Source organism: Heteronotia binoei, chromosome 2 (genome assembly GCF_032191835.1).
Source record: "Heteronotia binoei isolate CCM8104 ecotype False Entrance Well chromosome 2, APGP_CSIRO_Hbin_v1, whole genome shotgun sequence".
NCBI lineage: Eukaryota > Metazoa > Chordata > Lepidosauria > Squamata > Gekkonidae > Heteronotia > Heteronotia binoei.
The window spans coordinates 18110186-18132821 of record NC_083224.1 but is presented as its reverse complement, the minus strand read 5'-3'; the positions used below and the strand labels follow the sequence as shown (position 1 = coordinate 18132821).

General features: G+C 45.9%; 1 protein-coding gene and 1 non-coding gene across 2 annotated transcripts in view; one reads left to right on the top strand and one right to left on the bottom strand.

Moving 5' to 3' along the window:
- Positions 1 to 22636, top strand: part of CABLES2 (Cdk5 and Abl enzyme substrate 2) — a 108846-nt gene that overhangs the window by 11956 nt on the left and 74254 nt on the right. The window lies entirely within an intron of this gene.
- TRNAH-GUG (transfer RNA histidin (anticodon GUG)) lies at positions 2994 to 3060 on the bottom strand. Its single transcript has one exon. It is a non-coding gene; the product is annotated as a tRNA-His (tRNA).

Sequence of the window (22636 nt, the reverse complement as noted above, 5' to 3'; positions counted from 1 at the left end):
TTGGGAGGCCTCCCATCTAAATACTAGCCAAGGCCAACCCTGCATAACTTCCAAGATTTGATGAGATCAGGCTAGCAGGGCTAACCAAGTCAGGGGTGGAGCCTGCTGTTTTGCACAGAGGGTAATACTAGTGAGTAAGCGATGTATTGGTCTGAATTGATATACTGGGGATAGTGCGTGTGATTCATGGGAGCTCAGAAACAATACAAACTGCAGAATTAGAACAGAATGCATTTTCCTGTGGAAACTGGAAATGTTCTGCCAGGCTTTTGTTTGAGCCTGCAGGTGTCTAATTACAGCGGTCTCCCCTGCTCCCCTCTGTTTTGCGCCATTTTATGCTGTGCTATTGATGATGGCTTTGCCCACTGGGTTAGTATTCACTCAGTCACACACAGGGCTTTTTTTGAGCGGGAACACAGTTGTAGCTGGCTTGGTGTCATGGGGTGTGTCATATACAAATGAGTTCCTGCTGGGCTTTTTCCACAAAACAAGCCCTGCGTGGGGGGGAAATGGTGCTGTCAGGGGGTGTGGCCTAATAGTCAAATGAGTCCCTGCTGGGCTTTTTCTACAAAAACAAGTCCTGCATGAACCAATGATGCTGTCAGGGGTGTGTGGCCTAATATTCAAATGAGTTCCTGTTGGGCTTTTTCTACAAAACAACCCCTGTGGGCAACAATGGTGGTGTCAGGGGTGTGGTCTAATATGCAAATGAGTTCCTGCTGGGCCTTTTCTACTTTAAAGAAAAAAGCCATGGGCACACATACAATTCTCTGGGAGCACTTGTAAACTGCCTGATTGCTATTTTGTGAGCTGTGTTACTTGTTTCTAAATAGGTTTCAAATATTGCACAACTGCGTTTTAGCTGTTTTAAACAGTCTTAAACAGCACAGGGGAGGGAGGCCAGTATCATAATGCCCCTGTATAAATTGACGGTGTGGCCTCATTTGGAATACTATGTACAATTCTGGTCACCACACCTCAAGAAAGATTATAGCATTGGAAAAAGTGCAGGAAAGGGCAACTAGAATAATTCAAGGGTTGGAACACTTTCCCTATGAAGAAAGGTTGAAACACTTGGGGCTGTTTAGCTTGGAGAAACGTCACCTGCAGGGTGACATGAGAGAGGTTTACAAGATTATGCATGGGGTAGAAAAGGTAGAGAAAGAAGTCCTTTTCTCCCTTTCTCACAATACAAGAACTCCATGAAATTGCTGAACAGTTGGGTTAGAATGGATAAAAGGAAGCCCTTTTTCACCCAAAGAGTGATTAACACCTGGAATTCACTGACACAGGAGCTGGTGGCGGCTACAAACATAGCCAGCTTCAAGAGGGGATTGGATAAACATATGGAGCAGAGGTCCTTCAGGGGCTATTAGCCACAGCATATTGTTGGAACTCTGTCTGGGGCAGTGATGCTCTGTATTCTTGGTGCTGGGGGGGGGGGTGCACAGTGGGAGGGCTTCTAGCCCCACTGGTGAACCTCCTGATGGCACTTGGTTTTTTTGGCCACTGTGTGACACAGAGTGTTGGACTGGATGGACCATTGGCTTCTCTTATGTTCTTATGAGGTCTAGAAATTGAATTAAATAAATAAATTTGCATTTATTTGTGCCCTTTTTGTGGGGGGGGGGGGGAGGGTGGAGATCAAGTTTCTGGCCCTCATGATTGCAAAGATATCCTTGAAAGTATGTAGATAAAATAGTAGAAGCTGACGAGATTGGTGAATGCATGAGGTTTTCAGGGACTGGAGGTGGGTTTTTGTTATCCTGCCTAGGTCCTAATCTTCTCCTGAGACATGCAAAGCTGGAATACATCATGGAAAAATTGTATTAAAACAAAGTGGCTGGGTTTGCATAATTTATGCTTCCTTTTGGACTGCGGAAGCATCAGATTCTCTTTTTAGCATGTTGTGGGTAGATTTGGCCCTGACTTGGTTAACTCAGGCGAGCTCGATCTGCTCAGAAGCAAAGTTGGGTCAGCCCTAGTTGGTACTTGGACGGGAGACCACTAGGGAAGTCCAGAGTTGCAATGCAGAAGCGAGCAGTGGCAAACCAGATGTCCATTAGTGTCTGTTAGCCACAGCATATAGATGGAATTCTCTGTCTGGGGCAGCGATGCTTTGTATTCTTGGTGCTGTGGGCCACAGTGGGCTTCTGGAGTTCTAGCCTACTGGTAGGCCTCCTGAGGGCACTTGGGTTTTGGCCACTGTGTGACACAGAGTATTGGACTGAATGAGCCATTGGCCTGATCCAACATGGCTTCTCTTATATTCTTAACCACTTCTGTACATCTCTTGTCTTGGAAACTGTATGGCAGGGGTGTCAAACATGTGGCCTGGGGGCCAAATCAGGCCCCCCAAAGGGCTGCTATCAGGCCTCTATTCACTGCCACAGGAGGTGGTGGCGGCTACAAGCGTAGCCAACTTCAAGAGGGGATTGGATGAAAATATGGAGCAGAGGTCCATCAGTGGCTATTAGCTACAGTGTGTGTGTGTGTGTATATATATTTGGCCACTGTGTGATACAGAGTGTTGGACTGGACGGGCCATTGGCCTGATCCAACATGGCTTCTCTTATGTTCTTATGTTCTCTGAGCAACTGGCTCTTATCTACTTCCTTCTCCCTCTCTCTTGCTTCCTTCTGCATCTCAGCTTGCTTTACAAGGCATGCTCAATCACACAGGAGCTACAGAGCAAAACCTCGATTTTCTCCATTGGTTGAGGCCCCTCCCACCCCCTAAGAAAGGAAGGAAAGAGCCAGAGTTTCCTTTCCTTGGATCCCATGGGAGAAATACAAAGATAGCACCTTTAAGACCAACAAGTGCTAATGTTTTAAGCATGTTTTAAGTTGAACATATGAACGTATGAAGCTGCCTTCCACTGAATCAGACCCTGGGTCCATCAAAGTCAGTATTGTCTTCTCAGACTGGCAGCGGCTCTCCAGGGTCTCAAGCTGAGGTTTTTCACACCTATTTGCCTGGACCCTTTTTTTTTTTGGAGATGCCTGGGATTGAACCTGGGACCTTCTGCTTCACAAGCAGATGCTCTACCACTGAGCCACCGTCCCTCCCTAAGTTTTTTTTTAAAAAAAAATCTTTAGTCATGTTTATGTCCTTTAAAAAGTTTATATCTCTGCTACTGAATCGGAAATAGGTACACACATGACCCAGCTTGGCCTGGCCTGACAAGGTTTTGTTTATGTCAGATCCAGCCTTCATAACAAATGAGTTCGACACCCCTGGTGCGGAGTCACCATAAGTCAGGTGTGACTTGATAGGTACAGGTGCACACACATGCTACTCATCTATCCTGTGAATTTAGGGGGAGGTGTTTGTGAGCTTCCTGCATTGTGCAGGGGGTTGGACTAGAAGACCCTGGGGGTCCCTTCCAACTCTATGATTCTATCTCCCTTCTGGCTTTTTAGTTTTGTGAAATCTGTCTGAGGAACAAATGTGGAGGAAGGCAGTGGCAAACCACCTCTGAACGACTCTTGCCTTCAGATCCCCATGGGGTCACCGCAGCAAACAGCATCGAAACTCCCGCCCTCCCATAGTGACCCTCTTTCTCATGTCCATATGCCATGCTCGGGAATAATCCCTAAATCTTGTTGAGGCCGGCCGGCAGCTAGGGTAGTGCAAAGGGCTCGAAACCTGCAGCGACTTTTTTGCTTGTATAAAATACCTCCCATGCTTCAGTCCCGTCCCCTGTACGGTCTGTACCAAATTCTAGCTGTGCTAGCCTCCGAAGTTATCGTGGTTCTTGATAACTCCCACCCTGTTGTTCCATGTAAATCAAAAGGTGACATCACAATAGCCGCTTGATGCAACGTCCTCTTTGTGACCTTTTGGAATGTGTGGGCTTTTCTCCTTTTCCATTCTGCATTGTTAGATACAATCTCTCTCTCCCTAGCTCCTGCCCAATTCAGAACAGAAATGCATTGTTTTTCTGTATCAGAAGTGGCAAAACTGAGACTTAGGAGCCGCTTGTGGCTCTTTCACGCATACAGTGGGGCTCTTGAAGCCCCCCACCCCACCCCTTCAGCTGACTTGGAGAAGGCATTTGTTGGACCTTCCTTAGAGGTTTTTGAACAGAGGCTAGATGGCCATCTGACAGCAATGAGGATCCTGTGAATTTAGGGGGAGGTGTTTGTGAGTTAAGAGAGCCCCCTGGCGCAGAGTGGTAAAGCTGCAGTACTGCAGTCGGAGCCCTCTGCTCACGACCTGAGTTCGATCCCGGCGGAAGCTGGGTTCAGGTAGCCAGCTCCAGGTTGACTCAGCCTTCCATCCTTCCGAGGTCAGTAAAATGAGTACCCAGCTTGCTGGGGGGAAAGTGTAGATGACTGGGGAAAGCAATGGCGAACCATCCCGTAAAAAGTGTGCCGTGAAAACGTTGTGAAAGCAACGTCACCCCAGAGTTGAAAACAACTGGTGCTTGCACAGGGGGCTACCTTTACCTTTATTTGTGAGTTAAGAGAGCCCTGTGGCGCAGAGTGGTAGAGCTGCAGTACTGCAGTCTGAACTCTTTGCTCACGGTCCCAGCAGAAGCTGGTTCAGGTAGCCGGCTCCAGGTTGACTCAGCCTTCCATCCTACCGAAGTCAGTAAAAGGAATACCCAGCTTGTTGGGGGGGAAAGTGTAGATGACTGGGGAAGGCAATGGCAAGGAAAGGAAAGGTCCCCTGTGCAGTCGTTTCCAACTCTGAGGTGATGTTGCTTTCACAACGTTTTCACGGCAGACTTTTTTACGGGGTGGTTTGCCATTGCCTTTCCCAGTCTTTTTACACTTTCCCCCCAGCAAGCTGGGTACTCATTTATCGACCTCGGAAGGATGGAAAACCACCCCACAAAAAGTCTGACGTGAAATCAGCATCACCCCAGAGTCAGAAACGACTGGTACTTGCACAGGGGACTGACTACCTTTACCTTTTTATTTGCGTTTCCTGCATTGTGCAGGGGGTTGGACTAGATTACCCTGGAGGTCCCTTCCAACTCTATGATTCTATGAATTGTCTCTTTAAGTCACTTCGACAAGCCAAGCTAGACTGGCAGCTTGGATAATGCATTTAAAGTTAAAGTTGATTTCTTTCCACCTCTCTCTCCCTCCTCCTCCCCCGTCTATTTGCCTTCCTTCCTGTCTTGTGGCTCTCAAAAATCTTATGTTTATTCTGTGTGGCTCTTACGTTAAGCAAGTTTGGCCACCCTTGTTCTATATCAAACATGCCACATGTTTCTTTGGGTTGCATAAGCAATGATATGCTACATGTAAGGATTTTTTAAAAAAGAAATCTAGCTAGGTGCTGTCATTTCACTAACTCACTAGTGTGATTGTATAGTTAGATTATGACTGGGAAAGGAAAGGAAAGGTCCCCTGAGCAAGCACCAGTCGTTTCCAACTCTGGAGTGATGTTGCTTTCACAACGTTTTCACGGCAGACTTTTTACGGGGTGGTTTGCCATTGCCTTCCCCAGTCATACACTTTCCCCCCAGCATGCTGGGTACTCATTTTATCGACTTTGGAAGGTTGAGTCAACCTCGAACCAGCTACCTGAAAACCCAGCTTCCACCGGGGATCGAACTCAGGTCGTGAGCAGAGCCTAGGACTGTAGTACTGCAGCTTTAACACTGCGCCACGGGGCTCTTCATATGACTGGGAACTCAAGTTCAAATCACAGCACAGCTGCTGCCTTGGCCTAACCAAAAACATGCTGAAACAGGCCAGTAGCCCATCTAGTCCAGCATCCCATCTCACACAGTGGCGAACTGTGTGAAAATTTTGTTGGTCTCAAAGGTGCCACTAGACTGTTTAGTAGCCAACCAGTTCCTCTGGAGGTCCAACAACAGGGCATAGTCTTATGAAGAAAGGTTGAAGGAGCTGGGTATGTTTACAATCACCATCTTCAAGGACTTGAAGGGCTGTCCTATAGAGGATGGTGTGGAGTTGTTTTCTGTGGCCCCAGAAGGTAGGACCAGAACCAACAGGTTGAAATTAAATCAAAAGAGTTTCCAGCTCAACATTAGGAAGAACTTCCTGACAGAGCTGATCCTCAGTGGAACAGACTTCCTCAGGAGGTGTGCAGGCTCTTTGGAGGTTTTTAAAGGTTAAATGCTGATTCTGTGAACGTAAGCAGATCATGAGAAAGAGGGCAGGAAGGGTTGCATCAGCGCTTAGTTCTCGTGGCCGTTTCTTACACACCCAGGGAAATGCTGTTCGCCATTTTGGGGTCAGTCAGCAATTTTAAATTCTATGAGTGTCACTGGGGGAGGGGTGCGGAGGTATTTGTGAATTTCCTGCATTATGCAGGGGGTTAGACTAGATGACCGTGGAGGTCCCTTCCAATTCTATGATTCTGTAGTCTGAGGCCTTCCCCTGATGTTGCCTCGTGCCTCTGGAATTCAGAGGTTGACCACCTCGGAACATGGCAATTCCCTTTAGTCTCTGTGCCTAGTCGCCACTGATAGTGGGTTTTCCATCAATCTATCCGTCACTACATCTTCTGGCAGTGAATCCCATATTTTAATCTTCGTTAAGAAGTATTCCCTTTTGTCCATCAGGATTTTTTGTCTCCCTCTCATGCACAGATGCCACGATTTTATCCCGTGTAGGCATGTTGATCTTGAAAGAAAGAAAAAAAATGTGATTTTTTTTAAAGTGAATGCTTTAATAATAGAACAGGAGAAGCCATAGCTATTGTATGTAAAGCTATTGTATGCAGAAGATCTCAGGTTCAGTTCCTGATATCTCCAGTTACAAGATGGTGGTAATGGGAAAAGGCTTTTTCTGACTCAGACCATTGGAGGGTTTCTATCAGTCAGTGTTACTAGGTTAGAAGGATGAATGGCCACACTTAGTTTAAGGCAGAGGTGGCCAAACTTGCTTAACGCAAGAGCCACATAGAATAAATCTCAGATGTTTGAGAGCCACAAGACATGAATGTCAGAGGTTTGAGGGGAGAGAGGGAGGAAGGAAGATGGGGGAGGGAGGAAGAGGTGGAAAGAGAGCAAATTTAACTTTAAATGCATTCTCCAAGCCGGCCGACATGGCGGTGGAGACGTTGAGAGCCACACAATATGTGTGAAAGAGCCACATGTGGCTCCTGAGACACAGTTTGGCTACCCATGGTTTAAGGTATCTTTGTATGAGTGTGTAGCATGGGCTGACAAGTGCTGTGTATACATATAATGAGTTGCCAGGTCTCCCCTGGCCACTGGCGGGCAGGTGGGAGCGGTAGGGTTGTCAACTCCAGGATGGGGAATTCCTGAAGATTTGGGAATAAAGCCTATGGAGGACAGGGACATCAATGGGGTATGATGCCATAGATTCCACCTTCCAAAGCATCTATTTTTCTCCAGGGGAACTGATCTCTGCAGTCTAGAGATGAACTGTAATTCCAGGGGGTCTCCAGGTCCCACCTGAAGGCTGGCATCCCTATAACTTCTTTACTTTTCTTTGCTTCTTAGGGGGAGTGGGCTCCATTTTAGAAACCAATTTCTTAATAAACATATGCATTGTATAGAGGTGTGGCACCCCAGAAAAAGAAAAAGTAGAATGAATGAGAAGATGGACGGATTTTTGTCCAAGGACTTTCCGCCTGTTGTTCTGATTAAAAGAATAGCAACTGTGTGGAAGTGCTGGGTGGTGGTGGTTGAAACTATGAAAATAACGTGTACCTTAAGGACACATTGTCTAAATATGACACATTTTGTCCACAATTAATATGCTGTAATGTGTGATATGTGCATAGAGCGTTCATTGTTCTTAACATTGCAGTTTTTAACTGGGTATCCAAATATCCTGCTGATGTTAAGTCAATGCGCGAGACTTGTTTGTTTCTGAACAAACAAGATATCCTTTTTTGTTCTCTACAAAATCGACCTTCTGTTTTCAATGTTTACTCTGCTCAGAAGGCAGAAACGATGTTCTGTGTGGTACTGTTGGGTGCAGCGCTTGGCAGCTGACTCTAGCACTGCAGGTAGTCGTAATTTTGCTTGTACAAAAGAACAAGCGTTTATATTTTTTTTCATAAACATGCCAAATAGAACAATGTACGTTAGCACTAATAAAATATGTGGCCAGGTACGAGTTTTCATGAGTCACTGTTCACTTCTTCAGATTCAGCTAGAATGTGAGTCCATCTGTCCTTATATCTTGGAAAGTGGAATGGTTTCAGATGCTGGATGGAAGAAGGAGGATATTGGATTTATACCCAGAATCATAGAGCTGGAAGGGGCCATATATTTGAGAATGAAACCTCACCTTCATTCTGAATCTCAGAGTCTCAGAGCAGTTTACGATCTCCGAGCCCCATGGCGCAGAGTGTTAAAGCTGCAGTACTGCAGCCCTAAGCTCTGCTCATGACCTGAGTTCGATCCCCGGTGGAAGCTGGGTTTTTAGGTAGCTGATTCGGGTTGAACTCAGCTTTCCATCCTTCTGAGGTTGGTAAAATGAGTCCCCAGCTTGCTGGGGGGAAAGCTTAGATGATTGGGGAAGGCAGTGGCAAACCACCCCATAAAAAATCTGCTGTGAAAATGTTATGAAAGCAACGTCAACCCAGAGTCAGAAACGACTGGTGCTTGTACGGGGACCTTTCCTTTCCTTACCTTCCTCCTGCACATCAGACACCCTGTAAGATCACTGAATGCCACCTTTAAACTGTATGGAAATTAGCACCACATAGTTTTAATCTAATGTTTAATTTAAATGTTTTTATTGTTATGTATTGTGAGCCACCCTGAGCCTGCTTCGGGGGAGGCCGGAATATAAATCAAATTAACTAAGGTAGGTGGGGCTCAGAGAGCTCTCCCAGAAGCTGTCCTTTTAAGGACAGCTCTGCAAGAGCTATGACTGACCCTAAGGCCATTCCAGCAGCTGCAAGTGGAGGAGTGGGAAATGAAACCCAGTTCTTCCCAGATAAGAATTCACACACTTAAACACTACACCAAACTGGCTCTCTAGCAGGTGAATGACAATAGCAGGCATGATTGGATTAGGTGATATGCAAAGGGCTAGTAGGCGTGGAGAAATATGTTGTCAGCGATATATTGTTTAAGAAACAAAATAAGTTTACAGTAAATATGAAAGTATTGTGTAAGACTCTTGACTTGTAGGGAAGACAAGACTCACTGGAAAAGACAGTAATGCTAGGAAAAGTTGAAGGCAACAGGAAAAGAGGAAGACCAACACAACATAGATTAACTGCATCAAGGAAGCCACGGAAACGCTTTAGGCTGATCCTGCATGGAGCAGGGGGTTGGACTGGATGGTCTGTTTGCCAGACATAGACAAGGCTCTTAACAGGATGCTGTGGAGATTATTGATTTATAAGGTTGCTGGAAGTGACTTGCAGGCATTTAACACACACACATTGCATATGCATCCATTTCCTCCAAACTTTCCACCTTATCCTCATGGTTTCAGAAATTTCTACACTGGGCTCAGGAACAATCCCTGTATTGATCCAAGTAGTCAGCCGTGTTGGTCTGAAGGAGTAGAACAAAACAGGATTCAAGTTGCACCTTTAAGACCGACTTAGTTTTATTTAGAACGTAAGCTTTCGTGTGCTCTCTAAGCACACTTCATCAGACGAGGAATCCGGCGCAGTGAGCAAAGCCGCACATAGCTGGTAGTCCGTTTGCATTCTGAGCCATGGACTACCAGCTATGTGTGGCTTTGCTCACTGTGCCAGATTCCTCGTCTGATGAAGTGTGCTTCAGAGAGCACACGAAAGCTTACGTTCTAAATAAAACTAAGTTGGTCTTAAAAGGTGCAACTTGAATCCCTGCATTGTATCTTCAGCACTGAGGGACAGATGAGAAAAATACATTTAGCTTCTCAGCAGCACACTTATCCTCCTTTAAGTACTCTTTAATTCCATTGTCATTCAATGGGCCAACCATTTTTTTCCCTGCTCCTCAGGTATTTAAAGAATTCTTCAGTGTTAGTCTTGAAGCCTTTGACAATAGTTCCTCAGAATCCTTTATCCTATCCCTAATTGACCATTTGCATTCCCTTTGTGCCAAGTATGTTTTCTTTTTCGTGTGCCTCCTGGGCAAGTCTTCCAGTTTCCAAAGGAAGCCTTTTTCACTCTAAAAGCTTCCATCCCACTACCCGCTAACCATGCTGGTGACCTCTTAGACTTCCTACTTCCTTTCCTCACCTGTGGTCTTGATTTTACCCACCTGACTGTTCCTTTCAGCTTCCTTCTTACCTGATTCCTCATTTTAGAAAAGTTCAGGTCAACCACATCTGCATCTTGTTGTAGGTCTTGGAGAGCACCACTGAGGATGAAGTCCAAGGTTGCTTCCTCTCTGGTTAGTTCTGTGGCACAGCTGTTCTAGGGTGCAGTCACTTAGGGTCTCTAGAAATTGTACCTCTTTTACACGACTGGAACATCCATTTATCCAGTCAATGTGAGGGTAGCCAGTTGCTCAATATCGCAGCAACTCCTCCTCCTTTGAATGCCTTGTTTGAGAGCCAGTTTGGTGTAGTGGTGAAGTGTGGGGACTCTTATCTGGGAGAACTGGGTTTGATTCCCCACTCCTCCACTTGCACCTGCTGGAATAGTCATGGGTTAGCCATAGCTCTCATAGGAGTTGTCCTTGAAAGGGCAGCTGCTGTAAGAGCTCTCTTAGCCCCACCTCCCTCACAGGGTGTCTTTTGTGGGGAGAGGAAGGTAAAGGAGATTGTAGGCCGCTCTCTGTCCTTGAAAGGGCAGCTGCTGTGAGAGCCCTCTCCATCCCCACCCACCTCACAGGGTGTCTGTTGTGAGGGAGGAAGGTAAAGGAGATTGCAGGCCGCTCTCTGTCCTTGAAAGGGCAGCTGCTGTGAGAGCCCTCTCAGGCCCACCCACCTCACAGGGTGTCTGTTGTGGGGGAGGAATGGAAAGGAGATTGTAGGCCGCTCTCTGTCCTGGAAAGGGCAGCTGCTGTGAGAGCCCTCTCCAGCCCCACCCACCTCACAGGTGTCTGTTGTGAGGGAGGAAGGTAAAGGAGATTGTAGGCCGCTCTCTGTCCTGGAAAGGACAGCTTCTGGGAGAGCCCTCTCAGCCCCACCCACCTCACAGGGTGTCTGTTGTGGGGGAGGAATGGAAAGGAGATTGTAGGCCGCTCTCTGTCCTTGAAAGGGCAGCTGCTGGGAGAGCCCTCTCCAGCCCCACCCACCTCACAGGGTGTCTGTTGTGGGGGAGGAAGGGAAAGAAGATTGTAGGCTGCTCTCTGTCCTTGAAAGGGCAGCTGCTGTGAGAGCCCTCTCAGGCCCACTCACCTCATAGGGTGTATGTTGTTGGGGGAGAAGATATGTGAGACTGTAAGCTGGTTCAGAGAGAAGGGCGGGGAATAATTTTGCAGTCTTCTTCTTCTTCTTCTTCTTCCTGTTCCAGATCTGCTGCTGGACTACCTCTCTATATCCATCATGCAGTACATGAATATTTAGTCTAGTTCCACCTCTGTGATCCAGGTGGTCCACAATGGAAAACATCCCATCTCCTTGGAATGAAGGGATAGTCAGGCGTAGTTTGTAGCTCATAAACAGCAAGGGTGTTAAAAGGCCTGTGCTCTACTGTTCCATGATGGCTAAATGGAACCTCCATGTTCAGAGGCAGCGTATCTCTGAACACCATTGCTGAGGCAATGACAGGGAAAGGCTTTGGTTTCTGGGGTCATATAGTTTTCCACTCTGTACAGCAGGATGCGGCAACCCATGGACAAACAACTGGTCTGATCCAACACAGTTGCTGTTAAGGGTGTTGTCAGGGTTTTTTTTTTTTTTGCAGCAAGAGCTCCTTTCCATATTAGGCCACACACCCCGGATGTAGCCAATCCTCCTGAAGCTTACAGTCGGCCCTGTAATGAGAGCCCTGTAAGCTCTTGGAGGATTGGCTACATCTTTCTCACCAATTTTCTCCTCACAAGCAAAGCTTTTTTTTGTAGCAGGAACTCCTTTGCATATTAGGCCACACACCCCTGATGCAGCCAATCCTCCTGAAGCTTACAGTCGGCCCTGTACTAAGAGCCCTGTAAGGTCTTGGAGGATTGGCTACATCGGGGGGGGGGGAGCGGGGCGTGTTGCCTAATATGCAAAGGAGTTCCTGCTACAAAAAAAGCCCTGGATGTTGTATTGATTTTAGCTATGACTAGCAAAAGCTTACAGCTCTGAGGACCAAGCTAGGTGAAATTCTGCTGTGTTGCCATTGATGACTGCCCCTAAAACTGCAGAGTTGAAGTCAAATGCAGTTGGGAGGAACAGCTGATCAACAAAACTACCATTTGTATCCCAGCACCAGTGGGAGGGATGAAGTAGCAGACATCCGTACTCAGCATCGAAAAAAAGAAAAAGCACATTAAGATCTTGTCCCTGCAGGGTTCAGAATTAATGACTTTCATGACTGGCATGATATTGACTCAGGCTGTTCCTTACATAACAGGTTAGGGTAGATTTATTTCGTTTCGTGCATTTGGCTTTCTTTTTTGTCTTTTCAGAGCGGTTTTATTTTATTTTTATTTTTTTTTGAGACTCAGTTACCAGATTATGCAAAGAGCCCAGGAAAGCTGTACTTTAAAATTAAGTTTTGCGACGGAATATAAAAGCAGTTCTTAACGGGGATAATAGATTGGCAGAGTTGAGGCTTTGTGCTCTTGGAGTTGCCACAGAGCATTTTTAGCAACAAACCCAAAAGTCAGAGATATTTTTAGCCCTTTTTTTGAGGTATGGGATACCTTTTATCTGACTAGAGAAGAATGCTTTTCTGTTGGGGAAGGAGGGTTGTAACTAGGCCAACGCTAAACTTCAGATTTTGGACTGCTCTTTTCTATCTCTCATGCGTACATGCACACCTATCAAAATGTACATTGCGAGCTCTGCGGGGCAGGGGGCTTTTGCTTGTGCTACTTATAAAACACAGTGCATGCTGTAAGATGTAAATTAAATTCTTACTGTGGTTGCTTATTTACTTCAGTTATATTCTGCCTTCCTCCCAGCAGGGTCCCAGAGCGGCCTGCATCGTTCTCTTCTCCTTTTTATCCCCACAACAACCCTGTGAGGTAGGCTAGGCTGAGAGTATGTGACCAGCCCAAAGTTACCCAGCAGCTTCCCATAGCACAAATGGGGATCTAAACCTTAGATTTCCCAGATCCTAGTCTGACACTCATAAGAACATAAGAGAAGCCAGCCATGTTGGATCATGCCATTGGCCCATCCACTCCAACAGTCTGTGTCACACAGTGGCCAAAACAGGTGCTATCAGGAGGTCCACCAGTGAGGCCAGGGCACTAGAAGTCCTCCCACTCTTCCTTCCCTCCAAAGAACCAAGAATACAGAGCATCTCTTTTCCCAGAGTTCCATCTGTACCTTGTGGCTAATAGCCACTGATGGACCTCTGCTCCATATGTTTATCCCATGTCCTCTTGAAGCCATTTATACTTGTAGCTGCCACCACCTCCTGTGGCAGTGAATTCCATGTGTTAATGACTTTTGGTGAAGGAGTATTTCCTTTTATCTGTTCTAACCCAACAGCCAGCAATTTCCTTGAGTGTCCGTAAGTTCTTGTATTGTGAGAAAGGAAGAAAAGTACTTCTTTCTCTACCTTCTCTATCCCATGCACAGTCTTGTAAACCTCTATCATGTCATCCCTCAGTCATCGTTTCTCCAAGCTGAAGAGCCTCAAATGCTTTAACCTTCCTTCATAGGGAAAAGTGTTCCAACCCTTTAATCATTCTAGTTGCCCTTTTCTTCACCTTTCCCAATGCTATAATATCTTATGTTTATGTGATATAATAAAAAGGTAAAGGTAGTCAGTCTCTTGTGCAAGCACCAGTTGTTTCCGACTCTGGTGTGACATCGCATCATACATTTTCATGGCAGACTTTTTACAGGGTGGTTTGCCATTGCCTTCCCCAGTCATCTACACTTCCCCCCCCCCCCAGCAAGCTGGGTACTCATTTTACCGATCTCAGAAGGATGGAAGGCTGAGTCACCCTCGAGCCGGCTACCTGAACTCAGCTTCCGCCGGGATCGAACTCAGGTTGTGAGCAGAGGGCTCGGACTGCAGTACTGTAGCTTTACCACTCTGCACCACGGGGCTCTCTATTTTAAATAATATGCTATATGTTATGTACATTGATGCCTGAAAATCTAAGTATAAACAGGCAAATAGAATGGTTCTTTGGTTTACAATATTACTTTTCTTAAGTTCTCAGTGCTGTCTGACAAATGTCTTAACAGTAAAAACAAAAAAGTCATTTAAAAGACTTCCTAAAATAGCAGCAACAATAGTATTTTCCCAAGCAGGTAAAACTGTTGCTCCAAAATACAGGTGAGGGGAAAAGAGTCACCTGCCTTTGGATCATCCAGAATAGTGGTTTTCAGTTCACAGATCAAGACCTTAGGTGGGTGATCCTTTCCTGCTGGGTTGTAAGTCCTTATATAGCCAGAGTTTTTTGGTTTCACCACTTTTTGGAAGATCACCTGCTGCTGCTCAAGAGGAAGGACCTCAGACCACTTGCAGCAGAATAGCAGTGTAAAGAGTGGAGAAAATTTGTTTTTAGCAGGGCTGTCACATGGCTGTGATGTCATTTTACTTCCTGTCATTTTACTTCCTGTCACCTGCTAGATGAAAGTCTGCTGTGTTGCCTTTGGTCTTGATGACTGCCCCTAGAATTGCACAGCCCAAGACAAATAGAGTTGGGAGGAACAGCTGATAAACAAAACCACCATTTGTATCTGAGCACCAGTGGGAGAGATGAAGTGGGTCCCAGATCTAGAAAATAAGGCTTGCATGTCCAGGTTTGAACAAACGATCTATCTAATAAATACGGCGAGTTTGGAAGCTGGAGGGAGAAGGGAATGTGTGAGAAACATTTTGACGTGTGTGTTTATTTCCACCAAACTGGTACCACATCAACTCCATAAACGCCTCACAAGCCCAGCATCAACAGCAATAAATTAGCCCTTCAGAGCAGAGAATTTTTTTTTAAGCAATGGCCACAGTTTCCATGAGGTCAGCAGCTGCAAACCTGAGGTGCCCCCAAGTTATCTACAAATATGGAGATCCTTATCCTAAGAAATGCCGGTGGTTAAAAAGTCACGTTGCAGTCTAAACATTTACTCATTACCAACTCAGGAAAAACGAAAAAAGTATATTGTTTTACCACACAAACTCAAAGGCAGCTCTTCACTATGTGAAGAGGCATTCAGGAGAGGAAGGGCACAACTGGCCTGGACAGATCTTCCTCAGAAACCACAAATAATAATAATTGTGTGCTGTCAAGTTACAACTGACTCACGATGACCCCAGAAGCATAGATTTTGAAGGCACAAGCCATTCAGAGGTGGTTTGCCATTTCTTACCTCTGAGTAACAACCTTTATATTCCTTGATGGGCTCCCATCCAGGACTTTTTTGTAGCAGGAACTCCTTTGCGTATTAGGCCACACACCCCTAAGGTAGCCAATCCTCCAAGAGCTTACAGGGCCTGCTGTAAACTCCGGGAGGATTGGCTACATCAGGGGTGTGTGGCCTAATACGCAAAGGAGTTCCTACTATAAAAAAACCTCCTGCTTCCATCCAATTACCAACCATGGCTGATACTGGTAAGCTTCTAATTCCTGATGAGAGTGTGATTAGTCAGTCCTGAGAGATAGGTGAGCGCCGTTCCAAAGGAACAGGCGACGGCCTCTGTTGCCCTCGGCCGATCGAAAGGGAGTCGGGTTCAGATCCCCGAATCTGGAGTGGCGAAGACAAAAAAATAAAATAAAAAAGGGATTAGATAAAAATATGGAGCAGAGGTCCATCAGTGGCTATTAGCCACTGTATATATATATATATATGTATGTGTATGTGTGTATGTATATATATACACACACACATGTATTGGCCACTGTGTGACACAGAGAATTGGACTGGATGGGCCATTGGCCTGATCCAACATGGCTTCTCTTATGTTCTTATGTACTTGAGCTGCTAAACCAGGAATGCATGTTTGTAATCCCTGACCAGGATAGCCAGGCTAACCTGATGTCATCAGATCTTGGAAACTAAGCGGGATCTGCCCTGGTCAGTATATGGATGGAAATACCAGGGGCATGGGGGAGAGGTAGGCAATGGCAAACCACCCCCGAACATCTCTTGGAAACCCTGCCTTGAAAACCAAGCGTTGTTGCCGTAAGTCAGCTGTGACTTGACCACACTTTCTACTACCTATGGAAGGAGGTGATAGAAGGGGAAGGGAGATACTAGCCGCTATAGCTTGCTAAGGATTTTATTCTTGCTTCTTTTTTGAGGTACTTTGTACAGCTTGACCAGAGATGTGAGCTGAAAACAAGGATGTCAAACATGCAGTCCGAGAGCCAAATCAGGCCCCTAGAGGGCTCCAATCAGGACCCTAAGCAACTGGCTGTCATCTGCTTCCTTCTCCCTCTCTCTCGATTCCTTCCACATCACAGCTTGCTTTGCCAGGTTGCTCAATTGCACAGGAGCTACAGAGCAAAACCTCTATTTTCTCTATTGGCTGAGGCTCCTCCCTTGGGGATGAGGCAAAGCTTGTTTTGCCAGGCTCTCTCAATCTCACAGCAGAGCTACTGAGCCAAGCCTCTCTTCCTTCGTTGGCTGAAGCTCTACCTCCTGGTCCCTTGGAGAAGGAAGGGAGTGGCCAGAGCTTCCTTTGCCCAGTTCCCTGGATCCCATGGGAGAGATACAAAGAAAGCACCTTTAAGACCAACCAGTGCTAATGTTTTAAGCATGTTTTATTTTTAAGGTTTTTCTAAAAAAAAAAAAAAAATTAATTGTGTTTGTCTGTGTCCTTTATAAAGTTTATATCTCTGCTACCTAATCTTAAATAGGAACGCACACAGCCCCGCCTGACAAGGTCTCATTTATGTCAGATCCTGCCCTCGTAACAAATGAGTTTGACACCCCTGGACTAATAGGCCCTGACTTGTAACCCCTGGACTGGCCAAAAATATGGTTTGTTGTTTACAGAGTGTTTCTGTTGAAAAGGTCTCCTTCAGGGAGAAAAGTGGAATACACTGGCATTTCTCAGGATAAAGATCTCTGCATTTTTAAATACATTCAGGGGCACTTCAGGTCTGCAGCTGCTGGCCTCATGGAAACTGTGGTCATTACTTTTAAAAAAAAATCTCTGCTTTGAAGGGCTAATTTATTGCTGTTGACACTGTGAGGCTTGTGAGGTGTTTGTGGAGTTGACGTGGCACCAGTTTGGTGGAAACGTTCAGTTTAAATACATGTCAAAATGTTTCTCACATGTTCCCTTCTTCCAGTTCTCCACAGGCTTCTAGCAAACCTGTGACTAGAACGTTGTGTTTGTAACGGACTTTAGTCAAAAGGAGAGGGGAAGGGAGGAAGTTAAGGGCATCCCGAACCAGATTTCAAATTCCACATGTGTTTTGTTTTTTTTTGAGATTATGTTGAAGAAGACCACGACTGTAGATTTATAGCCTTTTCTTCTCTCTGAATCAGTCTCAAAACAGCTTACAATTTCCTTTATCTTATTCTCCCACAACAGACACCAGATGTTGTAGAAAATGCTTTTAAAGGATGCATATATGTCTCTCAATGTCTATCATTGATAAGTCTGTCAGTGGCTACTAGCCATGATGGCTGAGGGAAATCTCCACATTCAGAGGGACTGATTCCCAAAGCCAGGAGGCAACACCAGGGGAAGGCCTCGGCCTCTTTGCCCTGTTGTTGGCTATCCAGAGGAACTGGTTGGCCACTGTGTGAGACAGGATGCTGGAGTAGATGGACCACTAGCCTGATCCAGCAGGGCTTTTCAAATGCTCTTATGACGGCCTCTGTGCCTTGTTGTTGGCCCTCCAGAGGAGCTGGTTGGCCACTGTGTGGAGATAGGGTGCTGGGCTAGATGGAGCCTCACTGATTTGATCCAGCAGGGCTCTTCTGATGTTCTTATATTATAATCAGAGTGATTGGAACAGAGGGGAAATGCCTTGGGACATTCTGACTGGGATAAAAAAGATTCAGGGATCTCCATTCCTACTCATGGCTGACAGAGGGAGCTTTAGGGTTTGTAGAATCTTTCGGGCTCAAGTGCCGTGTTCTACTGGAGAAAGTTTTCCTTCCAGACGTTTCGTTCTCAGCTGCGGAGAACATCCTCAGTGGCGTTGCAGCCGGAGCAGGCGCTCAGACCTTCTTGGCTGCTGTGCATTGAGTGAGGCCAGGGCTGCTGGAGAGCTGCTATTTCTAGGCTGGAGGGGGTGTGGTGAGAGGGCAATTGGTTTGTGAATGTATCTCGGCAGCGTAGCAGAAAGGTGAGTGAGCAGAGGAGTTGGGCCTTTCTCTTGCGAAGTGTCTCCAGCCGTCGGATCAGGCGGTAGGATTCCTCCCCGTAGAGGCGTGTTATCAAAGATTTCAGGTTTTCACAGCTGGCATCATCATTAGGGTTTGTAGAATTTTTCGGGCTACTGGAGAAAGTTTTCCTTCCAGACGTTTCGTTCTCAGCTGTGGAGAACATCCTCAGAGGGAGCTTTGATCCTTAAAAGATTATACCCTGAAACTCTGGTTTATCTTTACTGGACTCAAATCAAACTGTTCTACTGCAAACCAACACCTCTACCCTCTGAAATTTTCTTGAGATGGAAAGGATGTTGTAATACCCAGTCTCATAATAGAAGGAGGAGATTGGATTTATACCTCACCCTTCACTACTCAAAGGAGTTTCAGAACAGTTTATAATCTCCTTTCCCTTCCCTCCCCATAGGAGACACCCTGTGAGGTAGGTGGGGCTGAGAGAGCTCTGACAGACACTGCCCTTGAGCAGAACTGCTTCTGACTCACCCAAGGCCATCCCAGCAGGTGCATGTGGAGGAGTGGGGAATCAAACCCAGTTCTCCCAGATAAGAGTCCGTGGACTTAACCACTACACCAAACTGGAGCTGGCAAGTAAAATGGAGGAGAGAGGAACAACTTAAGCTTGTGGAGAAAGGGTGAGGAAAATAAATAGGTAATAGACATGATGCTATGAGGAGGGATGGTAAAACGCAGGTGCCCCTGTGATCTCTTTCTACATATTCGTTTCAGCAGATGTTAACACGCTTTCACAGTAATGTGAAGGGCCCTCAGTGGATTTAGCATGGATTGTTTTCACTGCCTTCTTAAGTTAAAGACTGTTAAGGAAGTGTGTACTGTATTGTCTCCAGAGCTTTTTTTGAGCAGAAACGCACAGTTCTGGCTGGCTTGGTGTTAGGGAGTGTGGCCTAATATGCAAATAAGTTCCTGCTGGGCTTTTTCTACAAAGAAAGCCCTGATTTTCTCTAAATGTTTGCATTATTTCTGGATAAAGTTCTGAATTTATTGAATATAATGTCTGAACTACTCTTGGATTTCCCCCCCCCCCCCCAATTGTGTGTGAGAGAGACAGACAGCCCTCTAGGATCCCTGGATGTGTAAGAAAGGGCCACAAGAACTAAACACTGATGCAACCCTTCAAGCCCTTCTTCTCCTGATCTGCCTAATTCACAGAATCAGCATTGCTGTCAGATGGCCATCTATCTTCTGTTGTGAATGTTACCACAGTTGGAATTTGGGTGTCTTTATCATTAGATGAGAATCCAAACACTGTTATTAATGCTGTGGAGGACATCTGCGTTTTTGTTACTGTTGTGGGAGACGTGCAAATCCTTTTCCCTTCCTTTTTCTCTCCATCAGACGGGCAGCAGATAAAGATTGGTTGTGGGCAGGCCTCTGATTCAGCAGGAGCTCACAGGAGCACAGCTCCTGAACCTTTTTGACAGTTCCCCACCCTCCTCCCCACCTTGTCCATTGAATAGCATGCGCAGCTGCACATACAATCCCTGGATGAGCTCCACCACCTATTTTTCTTTGAAACGAACCCTGGTTGTGAGAGTACCTAAAAGACAGGCCAGAAATGGCCAAGAAGTGTCTGCTAAGCAACTTTTGGTCAAGAAGATGTTGAGGGTCTCAGTTTTGCAACTTTTGAAACGAAATACTGACAACTGCTGTCACTCCACTGAGAGTTCACTACTGACCCCCCACTCTCTCTCCCTCCCCCAACACCTAAAGAAACACACATATATAAATTCAAATCTTTACAGATCCCTATGAATATCTTCTAAACTGTCCTATTGTTAACAGTCAGTCTCAAGTGTTGCGACCAGAGGGCCATGACTTCCTCAGTGGAGTCCATCCATCTCATATTGGGTCTTCCTCTTTTCCTGTGGCCTTCAGCTTTTCCCAGCATGACTGTCTTTCCCAATAACTCTTGTCTACTCATCATGTATCCAAAAATATGATACCCTCAGGTTGGTCATTTTCGCTTCCACGAAGAGTTCAGGCTTAATTTGGTTTAGAAACCACTTATTTGTCTTTTGGCGGTCTGCAGTATCCATAAAACTGTCCTCCAGTACCACATTTCAAAGGAAGCTTTCTGTCAGTTTTCTTCGTTGTCCAACTTTCACACTTCTGGAGACCAAGTCCTATGAAGAAAGGTTGAAGGAGCTGGGGATGTTTAGCCTGGAGAGGAGGCAGCTGAGAGGTGATATGATCACCATCTTCAAATACCTGAAGGGCTGTCCTATAGAGGAGGGTGTGGAATTGTTTTCTGTGGCCTCAGAAGGTCGGACCAGAACCAATGGGTTGAAATTAAATCAAAAGAGTTTTTGGCTCAACGTTAGGAAGAACTTCCTGACTGTTAGAGCGATTCCTCAGTGAAACAGGCTTCCTTGGGAGGTGGTGGGCTCCCCTTCCTTGGAGGTGTTTAAACAGAGGCTAGATGGCCATCTGACAGCGATGAAGATCCTGTGAATTTAGGGGGAAGTGTTTGTGAGTTTCCTGCATTGTGCAGGGGGTTGGACTAGATGACCCTGGAGGTTCCTTCCAACTCTATGATTCTATGATTCTCTATGTAGTAATGGAAAATACTGTGGCATGAATTAACTTGATGGAAGAGGAGGAGATTGGATTTATACTCAGCCCTTCACTACCTGAAGGCAGGGGTGGAATTCTTGCAGGAGCTCCTTTGCATATTAGGCCACACACCCTGATGTAGCCAATCCTCCAAGAGCTTATAAGGCTCTTTTTTGTAAGCTCTTGGAGGATTGGCTACATCAGGGGTGTGTGGCCTAATATGCAAAGGAGCTCCTACTAGAATTCCACCCCTGCCTGAAGGAGTCTCAGGGTGGATTTATACCCAGCCCTTCACTACCCGATGGAGTTTTTGAATGGTTTACAATCTTCTTTCTTTTCGACTCCCCACAACAGACACCTTGTGAGGTAGGTGGGGCTGAGATAACTCTCACAGAACTGCTCTTGAGCAGAACACCTCTGAGAGAGTTATGACTGACCCAAGACCATACCAGCAGGTGCCAGTGGAGGAGTGGGGAATTAAACCCAGTTCTCCCAGGTAAGAGTCTGTGCACTTAACACTGCAACAAACTGGCTCTCTTTTCTGGCTGTAGTCAGTGACCCATCCCTACACTTAAGGATCTTTTCCAATTCCTTCATGTCTGCCTTTCCCAGTTTCAGTATCCTTCTGATCTTTTGGGTGTAGTCTCATCTTCAGCCTTAAAGTTGTGTACTTCCCCGGTAGTCATTACTTTTGTATACTTGATACTCAGCCGCGATCCTGCTTTTGGCACTTTCTGCTTTAACCTTCATGGATCGTCGTTTCAAATCTTTTGGCTGTCTCAAGTCTTCTACATCACTTGTTGCATCTCACTGGCTACCAGCCAAGACGTCCTGTCCTAAATCCCGGCCATATAATCATATGGGTGGAGAAGTACAATCTGCCAGCAATCCGAAACAAGATAGAACAGAGATAAAAATAACTTCTGCTTAATTGGGTACTGACATTAGTATAGTGACTCAGCAATTAAGGATGGAAGATAAAGGAAACAGTAGGCATCTAGGAGCATCATGTGGTGTATCAGTTACTGTGTTGGACAAGGACCTGGGAGACATAGGTTCAAATCCTCACTCTGCTGTAAGGCCCACTGGATGACTAGGAGCATTCTTGGACTGACTAGCCACACAAGTTTTTGTTGTTGTTCAGTCACACAGTCAATCTGACTCTTTGCGACCCCATGGACCAAGTCACACCAGGCCCTCCTGTCTTCCACCATCCTCCGAAGACTGCTCAAATTCATATTAGCTACATCACTAACGCTGTCCAGCCATCTCATTTTTTGACACTCCCTTCTTCTTTTGCCTTCTGTCTTTCCCAGAATCAGGGTCTTCTCCAGTGAGGGCTCCCTTCTCATTGGGTTGTCAAAGTATTTGAGCTTCAGCTTCATCATCTGACCTTCCAGGGAACAGCCTGGGTTGATTTCCCTTAGGACTGACTGATTTGATCTTCTTGCAGTCCAAGCGGCTCTCAAGAGTCTTCTCCAGCACCACAATGGGAAAGCCATACACACTGCCCCTGAGTTTCTCGGAAGGAAGTTAGAATGAATCAAATTGGCCTTGGATCCCACCAAGTATCTCCTGATGAACAGATTTTCATCAGCAGACCATTATTTTTATTATGCCTTTGCTGCAGCCCAAAATGCCTTGAGCTGGATAGCCAGATCTCACCAGGGTTGGAGCTAAGCAAGGTTGGCCCTAGTTAGTATTTGGATGGGAAGACCACTAAGGAAGTCCAAGGTTGCTAAGGAGGCAGG